Source organism: Bombus huntii, unplaced genomic scaffold (assembly GCF_024542735.1).
Source record: "Bombus huntii isolate Logan2020A unplaced genomic scaffold, iyBomHunt1.1 ctg00000199.1, whole genome shotgun sequence".
NCBI classification, from domain to species: Eukaryota; Metazoa; Arthropoda; class Insecta; order Hymenoptera; family Apidae; genus Bombus; species Bombus huntii.
Window position 1 is genome coordinate 30,001 of NW_026099430.1, and position 12,500 is coordinate 42,500.

Below are 12,500 nucleotides of genomic sequence, written 5' to 3' on the forward strand. Positions count from 1 at the left end.
CGTTCTCTTATATAAAGAAGAACGACGGCGGGTTGTTAAGGCAAGAAGGGACAGAGAGAGACAGATACGGAGAGTAACGATACGCAACGCAAGCAGTCTTAGGTTTACGTGAGCAACCCTCAGCCAGGCGTGGTCCAGGAATTGTATCCGTGGACCGCAATGTGCGTTCGAAATGTCGATGTTCATGTGTCCTGCAGTTCACACGTTGACGCGCAATTAGCTGCGTTCTTCATCGACCCACGAGCCAAGTGATCCACCGTTCAGGGTAATCTTTTATAAATTTACAACAGTTCAATACTCAAATGTACTCTTCTCGGTTCTAGCGAAGCCGAGTTCCGTCACGTTCGACCAACGGGAATCGAACGCGCAGAAGTCGCCATAGGATTGACGACACAAAAACGTTCGAAAAAAAAAGAAAACGACGAACGCGCGAAGATACGCGCGTTCGCCGGCCGGGCGTAAAGTACATTATGATATATAACAACCATCGAGATCGAAGCTCCGTTCGTCAGGAAACGACGGGGATATATACACCCGATTCTGAATCCTCTGTACAGCACACGATCTCGCGAACGAGTAAGCACGGTGGCTAGCCCATGTTATATATGTGTTTGATTCTACTCTCTCGTCCAATTATTCAAGAAACAGCGCGCGTGCATCTCTCCATCGTTCGGGTGATAGTAAAGATTCGATGGGATTCGCGCGGCCGTCCGCCTCGAGCGGTCTTTCGTCCCAATATCCAGAAGCAGAGTTTGAAAAACTCTAGCGACGGCACGGGTGTCCGACTCACGACATCGAGGTTTCGAAGCCGGCGATCCCCTCCGAACGGATGGCGACCACGCGACCGACTGAAAGCATGAAAAATCGACGAAAGATAGAACACATCTCCGTTCGGGTGGTGTTTTTTCTTTAAAAAAAAAAAAAAAAACAAAAATTCGATGGGACTCGCAGCCATCGTCCTCGCGCGGTCTTTCGTCCCGATATCCAGAAGCAGAGTTTGAAAAACTCTAGCGACGGCACGGGTGTCCGACTCACGACAACGAGGATAGACAGCCGGTCCCCTCCGAACGGGTTATGCGATGATAAACTCGATGAAACTTTAGTCTCGTTCAGGTAGTGTGTGTCTTGTAAATCAAAAATTCGATGGGACACGCATCCATCGTCCTCGCGCGGTCTTTCGTCCCAACATCCAGAAGCAGAGTTTGAAAAACTCTAGCGACGGCACGGGTGTCCGACTCACGACAACGAGGATAGACAGCCGGTCCCCTCTGAACGGTATATTATATATGAGATGATAGACGACAAACTGGATGAAACTTTAAGTCTCGTTCAGGTAGTGTGTAAATCAAAAATTCGATGGGACTCGCATCCGTCGTCCTCGCGCGGTCTTTCGTCCCGATATCCAGAAGCAGAGTTTGAAAAACTCTAGCGACGGCACGGGTGTCCGACTCACGACAACGAGGAAAGACAGCCGGTCCCCTCTGAACGGTATATTATATGAAACTTTAAGTCTCGTTCAGGTAGTGTGTAAGTCAAAAATTCGATGGGACTCGCATCCGTCGTCCTCGCGCGGTCTTTCGTCCCGATATCCAGAAGCAGAGTTTGAAAAACTCTAGCGACGGCACGGGTGTCCGACTCACGACAACGAGGATAGACAGCCGGTCCCCTCTGAACGGTATATTATATATGCGATGATAGACGACAAACTGGATGAAACTTTAAGTCTCGTTCAGGTAGTGTGTAAATAAAAAATTCGATGGGACTCGCATCCGTCGTCCTCGCGCGGTCTTTCGTCCCGATATCCAGAAGCAGAGTTTGAAAAACTCTAGCGACGGCACGGGTGTCCGACTCACGACAACGAGGAAAGACAGCCGGTCCCCTCTGAACGGTATATTATATGAAACTTTAAGTCTCGTTCAGGTAGTGTGTAAGTCAAAAATTCGATGGGACTCGCATCCGTCGTCCTCGCGCGGTCTTTCGTCCCGATATCCAGAAGCAGAGTTTGAAAAACTCTAGCGACGGCACGGGTGTCCGACTCACGACAACGAGGATAGACAGCCGGTCCCCTCTGAACGGTATATAATATGAAACTTTAAGTCTCGTTCAGGTAGTGTGTAAGTCAAAAATTCGATGGGACTCGCATCCGTCGTCCTCGCGCGGTCTTTCGTCCCGATATCCAGAAGCAGAGTTTGAAAAACTCTAGCGACGGCACGGGTGTCCGACTCACGACAACGAGGATAGACAGCCGGTCCCCTCTGAACGGTATATAATATACATTATGCGACGGTAGACGATCAACTAGACGAAACTTTAGTCTCGTTCAGGTGGTGTAAAAAAAATTCGATGGGATACGCACGCACGGCTGTCGTCGTCCTCGAGCGGTCTTTCGTCCCAATATCCAGAAGCAGAGTTTGAAAAACTCTAGCGACGGCACGGGTGTCCGACTCACGACATCGAGGCTTCGAAGCCGGCGGCGTTCCCCTCTGAACGAACTTCGGCTAGACTAGTTACGAATCGTTGCTACACATCGTCTTCATCGTCGTCGTCGTCGACATCGACATCATCATCATATCATCATCATCATCATCATCATCATCATCGGTCATCGTCGCATAGCGGGCCAACATCCACGCGATGCGTCTTCGTTCTAGGTTACCCGATCCACGAGTATGTTACACGTGGTTTCGTTATTTCGAACGAAACGACATACGAAGAGCACACGCCCTTTGGGTAGGAAGCACGTTTCGAGAACGACGAGAGTTTCGATGAAAGAGACGAGAGAAGTCGACGCAGAAGGTATCCATGGATCTTCGAAGAGAACCTTCGAAGATGTATATCGGTATCCTTTCGCTCTGCGCGACTCGCTACAAGTTCTTTCGCTCTCGTCGACTCGTTCTAGACGCTTCGTTCGATCCCAAAGAGGAGTCTTCGATATGTCCCGTTGCTAGGAGGAGAACAAACGCAACACAGACCACGAAACATAGAAGAGAATAGGCGAGCATGATCACTCCGACACGAGGCACTTTAGAGATTTTCTTATTAGTTTGCATGGACTTTTATATTTCGTTTGTACGGTTTCCACGATGCAAATACGAAATACGAGATCGTGACGGCGGGTCTTTCTGTGTACGGCCTCTCGCAGGCGCCACGACTGCATTTCTCTTTACACCTGGTTTCCATCGTAATTTTTTCGTTTGATATCGAGCCTTAACTTTTGTTGGCTCTTTCGAAGCTAGAGTTCCCTTTTATTAGAATTTCATATATATATATATTATATGTTATATGTTTTATTCGGAGACGGCGGGTCTTTCTGTTTACGACCTCACGCAGGCGCCTCGAATAAGTTTCATTCGCATTTCGTTTTTATACTTGTATATATATCTCTTCATCCCGATGATCGAGAGAGAGTGCCACCTTCTCTTCGTATAATTCCGTAGCTGGAGGGTCGTCTCCTCCTTAAGAATATTTCTATTCGTGCCAACGGAGGTTGCCAAGCTCCCTGGCGTTTTCGTTTGTTAAAGTATATAGCTTGTTAATACGTCGTATATACTTTCGTCGATACAGGAGGAGTACGGCTCCTTACCGACCATTGTGATATATATTTCATAGTTTTTATATGTGTTCAAGTCAAATTCTTTTGGTATCGTATCGTTAATGATCCTTCCGCAGGTTCACCTACGGAAACCTTGTTACGACTTTTACTTCCTCTAAATGATCAAGTTTGGTCATCTTCCCGGTAACATCGGCAATGCTTATCACATTGGCCGCGCACCAGTCCGAAGACCTCACTAAATCATTCAATCGGTAGTAGCGACGGGCGGTGTGTACAAAGGGCAGGGACGTAATCAACGCGAGCTTATGACTCGCGCTTACTGGGAATTCCTCGTTCATGGGGAATAATTGCAAGCCCCAATCCCTAGCACGAAGGAGGTTCAGCGGGTTACCCGGGCCTTTCGGCCAGGGAAAACACGCTGATTCCTTCAGTGTAGCGCGCGTGCGGCCCAGAACATCTAAGGGCATCACAGACCTGTTATTGCTCAATCTCGTGCGGCTAGAAGCCGCCTGTTCCTCTAAGAAGATTTGTTTGTACGTTGGTAGTAAAAACCCACCGACCGAAGCCGGGGGCCTTCGAGATACCATAAGTTACGTCTATTTAGCAGGCTAGAGTCTCGTTCGTTATCGGAATTAACCAGACAAATCGCTCCACCAACTAAGAACGGCCATGCACCACCACCCACCGAATCAAGAAAGAGCTATCAATCTGTCAATCCTTCCGGTGTCCGGGCCTGGTGAGGTTTCCCGTGTTGAGTCAAATTAAGCCGCAGGCTCCACTCCTGGTGGTGCCCTTCCGTCAATTCCTTTAAGTTTCAGCTTTGCAACCATACTTCCCCCGGAACCCAAAAGCTTTGGTTTCCCGGAAGCTGCCCGCCGAGTCATCGGAGGAACTTCGGCGGATCGCTGGCTGGCATCGTTTATGGTTAGAACTAGGGCGGTATCTGATCGCCTTCGAACCTCTAACTTTCGTTCTTGATTAATGAAAACATTTTTGGCAAATGCTTTCGCTTCTGTCCGTCTTGCGACGATCCAAGAATTTCACCTCTAACGTCGCAATACGAATGCCCCCATCTGTCCCTATTAATCATTACCTCGGGGCTCCGAAAACCAACAAAATAGAACCGAGGTCCTATTCCATTATTCCATGCACACAGTATTCAGGCGAAGGTAGCCTGCTTTAAGCACTCTAATTTGTTCAAAGTAAACGTATCGGCCCACCTCGACACTCAGTGAAGAGCACCGCGATGGGATATTAGTTGGACCGCCCGCGAGGAGCTAAGCCCACCGATAGGACGTACCACATAATGCCAGTTAAACACCGCGAGCGGTGAACCGACACTGTGACACACAGATTCAACTACGAGCTTTTTAACCGCAACAACTTTAATATACGCTATTGGAGCTGGAATTACCGCGGCTGCTGGCACCAGACTTGCCCTCCAATTGGTCCTCGTTAAAGGATTTAAAGTGTACTCATTCCGATTACGGGGCCTCGGATGAGTCCCGTATCGTTATTTTTCGTCACTACCTCCCCGTGCCGGGAGTGGGTAATTTGCGCGCCTGCTGCCTTCCTTGGATGTGGTAGCTGTTTCTCAGGCTCCCTCTCCGGAATCGAACCCTGATTCCCCGTTACCCGTTACAACCATGGTAGGCGCAGAACCTACCATCGACAGTTGATAAGGCAGACATTTGAAAGATGCGTCGCCGGTGCTAGATGACCATGCGATCAGCACAAAGTTATTCAGAGTCACCAAAACAAACGATGGACGGACAGACGAGCCATCCGCCACCGATTGGTTTTGATCTAATAAAAGCATTCCTACCATCTCTGGTCGGAATCTGTTTGCATGTATTAGCTCTAGAATTACCACAGTTATCCAAGTAAATGTAGGTATGATCTAAGAAACCATAACTGATTTAATGAGCCATTCGCGGTTTCACCTTAATGCGGCATGTACTGAGACATGCATGGCTTAATCTTTGAGACAAGCATATGACTACTGGCAGGATCAACCAGGGATCTTATTCGTATAACAATTCTTATAAATTTCGTTTAAGTTCTCTTCGTGTCGTAGGTGGGACGTAAGCACCGTACGACGAGACTTTTCGTTCTTAAGATAGATATATCTATAAAATATATCTCCTAGCGACGTTCGAGATACACCCATAGTTCAGTAATAATCTTCGAACGCCGCTCGCAGCCACTTTGTAATTCTCAACTCCACCTCCTCTCTTCTCTCTCTCTCTTTCTCATAGTCTTATATAAAATGTTTAGAATCGTACTTCTAAAGGAACATTTCCATAATGCTGTCTTCGTGTAAAAAGACTTATTAGAATATCTTAGCGGTAAAGCACGTATACGCACCTCACGCTGAACGAACAAGCGCGTATCCCAGTGCGTCGCGCTGGACATACCGTAAGAATATTCTTTCAATCGGTAGAACATTTTCGGCAGAAGACATACTACGCAAAGATAGTACGCTCCTACCGCCTCATCGGATACTTCTGCGAAAGCAGAAGTTTTTATAGAAAGCAGACGGTTATACTCTTTTGAATGAATCGATGCTCAGTTAGTACAAGCACACACGCATCTAACAATTTTTGTTAGAATACGTACACACAGGTCACCAGCTTCCCGACTCAGGGGAACCTTGCCACGATATTTGGTCATTACGTCCAGGACAGCGACCCGCGGCGCAGCAGTGTAGAGAAAAAACCAGAACGAGAACGGAGGAACAGTCGAGAAATAGCGTAAAATACACTAAGACTCGAGGAGCGGTGACTGAATTCTCAACCGAGGCCGTAGAATAGCCACGCGCTCAACGCTGTTCCGACCGAACCGTCCGGCTCGACGTCTCTCTTATAGATACGAAAGCGCCAGCCGGAAGGCCGGCGCCGGCCGGGCTAGCGGCCGCGCGCTTACGGTGCAAAACCTCCGTAGCAACGTACCGTTCGGAAGGGACGCTGGAACTTAGTCTCGCGAACGCTCGATCACTACTATACAAAGCCAATATCCAACCATCGAAATACATTACCAGACGTTTTATTAACATAATAGAAATGCATTTTTACCAAAAAATTAATTTTTTTTTTCACCGAAAAATTGCATCAGTAAACATACTCTTTTATCGAATACGGACAAAAAATAAGTTTATAATCAATTACAATACGTTAAAATAAGTAGAAATATGCAAAAAAATATATACCTTGTAACGTTAATTAACGAAAAAATTAGAAAAATATCCCAGTCGTGTCAGTTCGACGAACGCTAATTTTTTGAAAAAATCGATAAAAATGTTTAATCCCGACGTATTTAATAGAGATAGAACGATTCCCGTAAAAAAATTTATACCTTGTAACGCTTTTTAACGAATAAACTCGAAAAAACTTTTTCGCCCTCGGAATTTTTCTAAGTCCCAACGTACCGGCTCGGAATTTTTCTATGTTCCAACGACCGGTCGTGTCGGTCCAAACGTTTTTATATCCGTCTGCCGACGATATAAACGCTTAATCCCGACGTATTTTATCGAGTTATAACGATTTCTTGAAAAATATTCGTACGTTATAACGCTTTTTAACGAATTAATCGAAAAAGAGTGTTCGGTCCGAAAATTTTCTAAGTACGAACGACCGGCCGCATAGGTCCGTTTTTAAAAATCGTTCTCGGACGGAAATAAACCATTAATCCCGACGTATTTCGTCGAGTTACGTCGATTTATGCAAAAAAATTCATACCTTGTAACGCTTTTTAACGAATAAACTCGAAAAAACTTTTTCGCCCTCGGAATTTTTCTAAGTCCCAACGTACCGGCTCGGAATTTTTCTATGTTCCAACGACCGGTCGTGTCGGTCCAAACGTTTTTATATCCGTCTGCCGACGATATAAACGCTTAATCCCGACGTATTTTATCGAGTTATAACGATTTCTTGAAAAATATTCGTACGTTATAACGCTTTTTAACGAATTAATCGAAAAAGAGTGTTCGGTCCGAAAATTTTCTAAGTACGAACGACCGGCCGCATAGGTCCGTTTTTAAAAATCGTTCTCGGACGGAAATAAACCATTAATCCCGACGTATTTCGTCGAGTTACGTCGATTTATGCAAAAAAATTCATACCTTGTAACGCTTTTTAACGAATAAACTCGAAAAAACTTTTTCGCCCTCGGAATTTTTCTAAGTCCCAACGTACCGGCTCGGAATTTTTCTATGTTCCAACGACCGGTCGTGTCGGTCCAAACGTTTTTATATCCGTCTGCCGACGATATAAACGCTTAATCCCGACGTATTTTATCGAGTTATAACGATTTCTTGAAAAATATTCGTACGTTATAACGCTTTTTAACGAATTAATCGAAAAAGAGTGTTCGGTCCGAAAATTTTCTAAGTACGAACGACCGGCCGCATAGGTCCGTTTTTAAAAATCGTTCTCGGACGGAAATAAACCATTAATCCCGACGTATTTCGTCGAGTTACGTCGATTTATGCAAAAAAATTCATACCTTGTAACGCTTTTTAACGAATAAACTCGAAAAAACTTTTTCGCCCTCGGAATTTTTCTAAGTCCCAACGTACCGGCTCGGAATTTTTCTATGTTCCAACGACCGGTCGTGTCGGTCCAAACGTTTTTATATCCGTCTGCCGACGATATAAACGCTTAATCCCGACGTATTTTATCGAGTTATAACGATTTCTTGAAAAATATTCGTACGTTATAACGCGTTTTAACGAATTAATCGAAAAAGAGTGTTCGGTCCGAAAATTTTCCAAGTACGAACGACCGGCCGCATAGGTCCGTTTTTAAAAATCGTTCTCGGACGGAAATAAACCATTAATCCCGACGTATTTCGTCGAGTTACGTCGATTTATGCAAAAAAATTCATACCTTGTAACGCTTTTTAACGAATAAACTCGAAAAAACTTTTTCGCCCTCGGAATTTTTCTAAGTCCCAACGTACCGGCTCGGAATTTTTCTATGTTCCAACGACCGGTCGTGTCGGTCCAAACGTTTTTATATCCGTCTGCCGACGATATAAACGCTTAATCCCGACGTATTTTATCGAGTTATAACGATTTCTTGAAAAATATTCGTACGTTATAACGCTTTTTAACGAATTAATCGAAAAAGAGTGTTCGGTCCGAAAATTTTCCAAGTACGAACGACCGGCCGCATAGGTCCGTTTTTAAAAATCGTTCTCGGACGGAAATAAACCATTAATCCCGACGTATTTCGTCGAGTTACGTCGATTTATGCAAAAAAATTCATACCTTGTAACGCTTTTTAACGAATAAACTCGAAAAAACTTTTTCGCCCTCGGAATTTTTCTAAGTCCCAACGTACCGGCTCGGAATTTTTCTATGTTCCAACGACCGGTCGTGTCGGTCCAAACGTTTTTATATCCGTCTGCCGACGATATAAACGCTTAATCCCGACGTATTTTATCGAGTTATAACGATTTCTTGAAAAATATTCGTACGTTATAACGCGTTTTAACGAATTAATCGAAAAAGAGTGTTCGGTCCGAAAATTTTCCAAGTACGAACGACCGGCCGCATAGGTCCGTTTTTAAAAATCGTTCTCGGACGGAAATAAACCATTAATCCCGACGTATTTCGTCGAGTTACGTCGATTTATGCAAAAAATTCATACCTTGTAACGCTTTTTAACGAATAAACTCGAAAAAACTTTTTCGCCCTCGGAATTTTTCTAAGTCCCAACGTACCGGCTCGGAATTTTTCTATGTTCCAACGACCGGTCGTGTCGGTCCAAACGTTTTTATATCCGTCTGCCGACGATATAAACGCTTAATCCCGACGTATTTTATCGAGTTATAACGATTTCTTGAAAAATATTCGTACGTTATAACGCTTTTTAACGAATTAATCGAAAAAGAGTGTTCGGTCCGAAAATTTTCCAAGTACGAACGACCGGCCGCATAGGTCCGTTTTTAAAAATCGTTCTCGGACGGAAATAAACCATTAATCCCGACGTATTTCGTCGAGTTACGTCGATTTATGCAAAAAAATTCATACCTTGTAACGCTTTTTAACGAATAAACTCGAAAAAACTTTTTCGCCCTCGGAATTTTTCTAAGTCCCAACGTACCGGCTCGGAATTTTTCTATGTTCCAACGACCGGTCGTGTCGGTCCAAACGTTTTTATATCCGTCTGCCGACGATATAAACGCTTAATCCCGACGTATTTTATCGAGTTATAACGATTTCTTGAAAAATATTCGTACGTTATAACGCTTTTTAACGAATTAATCGAAAAAGAGTGTTCGGTCCGAAAATTTTCCAAGTACGAACGACCGGCCGCATAGGTCCGTTTTTAAAAATCGTTCTCGGACGGAAATAAACCATTAATCCCGACGTATTTCGTCGAGTTACGTCGATTTATGCAAAAAAATTCATACCTTGTAACGCTTTTTAACGAATAAACTCGAAAAAACTTTTTCGCCCTCGGAATTTTTCTAAGTCCCAACGTACCGGCTCGGAATTTTTCTATGTTCCAACGACCGGTCGTGTCGGTCCAAACGTTTTTATATCCGTCTGCCGACGATATAAACGCTTAATCCCGACGTATTTTATCGAGTTATAACGATTTCTTGAAAAATATTCGTACGTTATAACGCTTTTTAACGAATTAATCGAAAAAGAGTGTTCGGTCCGAAAATTTTCTAAGTACGAACGACCGGCCGCATAGGTCCGTTTTTAAAAATCGTTCTCGGACGGAAATAAACCATTAATCCCGACGTATTTCGTCGAGTTACGTCGATTTATGCAAAAAAATTCATACCTTGTAACGCTTTTTAACGAATAAACTCGAAAAAACTTTTTCGCCCTCGGAATTTTTCTAAGTCCCAACGTACCGGCTCGGAATTTTTCTATGTTCCAACGACCGGTCGTGTCGGTCCAAACGTTTTTATATCCGTCTGCCGACGATATAAACGCTTAATCCCGACGTATTTTATCGAGTTATAACGATTTCTTGAAAAATATTCGTACGTTATAACGCTTTTTAACGAATTAATCGAAAAAGAGTGTTCGGTCCGAAAATTTTCTAAGTACGAACGACCGGCCGCATAGGTCCGTTTTTAAAAATCGTTCTCGGACGGAAATAAACCATTAATCCCGACGTATTTCGTCGAGTTACGTCGATTTATGCAAAAAAATTCATACCTTGTAACGCTTTTTAACGAATAAACTCGAAAAAACTTTTTCGCCCTCGGAATTTTTCTAAGTCCCAACGTACCGGCTCGGAATTTTTCTATGTTCCAACGACCGGTCGTGTCGGTCCAAACGTTTTTATATCCGTCTGCCGACGATATAAACGCTTAATCCCGACGTATTTTATCGAGTTATAACGATTTCTTGAAAAATATTCGTACGTTATAACGCTTTTTAACGAATTAATCGAAAAAGAGTGTTCGGTCCGAAAATTTTCCAAGTACGAACGACCGGCCGCATAGGTCCGTTTTTAAAAATCGTTCTCGGACGGAAATAAACCATTAATCCCGACGTATTTCGTCGAGTTACGTCGATTTATGCAAAAAAATTCATACCTTGTAACGCTTTTTAACGAATAAACTCGAAAAAACTTTTTCGCCCTCGGAATTTTTCTAAGTCCCAACGTACCGGCTCGGAATTTTTCTATGTTCCAACGACCGGTCGTGTCGGTCCAAACGTTTTTATATCCGTCTGCCGACGATATAAACGCTTAATCCCGACGTATTTTATCGAGTTATAACGATTTCTTGAAAAATATTCGTACGTTATAACACTTTTTAACGAGTTATTTGGAGGGGATCTTTCGGCCTTTTCGTAGCGGTGCGAAAAAATTCTAAGTTCCAACGTCCCAGTCACGTTGGTCCGGAGGATGAAATTTTTCAAAAAAATAAAGTGAAATCGCTACTTTCGACTAGATTTCGTCGAAACGTAACGATTTCACGCAAAATTTCGATACGTTATAACGCTTTTTAGCGAGTTATTTCGAGTTGAACTTTCGGTACTTTCGTAACGGGGCGAAAAAATTCTAAGTTCCAACGTCCCGGTCACGTTGGTCCGGAGGATGAAATTTTTTAAAAAAATAAAGTGAAATCGCTACTTTCGACTAGATTTCGTCGAAACGTAACGATTTCACGCAAAATTTCGATACGTTATAACGCTTTTTAGCGAGTTATTTCGAGTTGAACTTTCGGTACTTTCGTAACGGGGCGAAAAAATTCTAAGTTCCAACGTCCCGGTCAGGTTGGTCCGGAGGACGAAATTTTTTAAAAAAATAAAGTGAAATCGCTACTTTCGACTAGATTTCGTCGAAACGTAACGATTTCACGCAAAATTTCGATACGTTATAACGCTTTTTAGCGAGTTATTTCGAGTTGAACTTTCGGTACTTTCGTAACGGGGCGAAAAAATTCTAAGTTCCAACGTCCCGGTCACGTTGGTCCGGAGGATGAAATTTTTTAAAAAAATAAAGTGAAATCGCTACTTTCGACTAGATTTCGTCGAAACGTAACGATTTCACGCAAAATTTCGATACGTTATAACGCTTTTTAGCGAGTTATTTCGAGTTGAACTTTCGGTACTTTCGTAACGGGGCGAAAAAATTCTAAGTTCCAACGTCCCGGTCACGTTGGTCCGGAGGATGAAATTTTTTAAAAAAATAAAGTGAAATCGCTACTTTCGACTAGATTTCGTCGAAACGTAACGATTTCACGCAAAATTTCGATACGTTATAACGCTTTTTAGCGAGTTATTTCGAGTTGAACTTTCGGTACTTTCGTAACGGGGCGAAAAAATTCTAAGTTCCAACGTCCCGGTCACGTTGGTCCGGAGGATGAAATTTTTTAAAAAAATAAAGTGAAATCGCTACTTTCGACTAGATTTCGTCGATACGTAACGATTTCACTGATAATTTCGATGCGTTATAACGCTTTTTCTCGA

The 12,500-nt window shown here is 43.5% G+C and overlaps 2 non-coding genes across 2 annotated transcripts; both read right to left on the reverse strand.

Moving 5' to 3' along the window:
* Positions 1-113: 113 nt before the first annotated feature.
* Positions 114-268, reverse strand: LOC126877630 (5.8S ribosomal RNA). Its single transcript, XR_007695199.1, has one exon. It is a non-coding gene; the product is annotated as a 5.8S ribosomal RNA (ribosomal RNA).
* Positions 269-3,652: 3,384 nt separating this feature from the next.
* Positions 3,653-5,575, reverse strand: LOC126877633 (small subunit ribosomal RNA). Its single transcript, XR_007695202.1, has one exon. It is a non-coding gene; the product is annotated as a small subunit ribosomal RNA (ribosomal RNA).
* Positions 5,576-12,500: the final 6,925 nt, after the last annotated feature.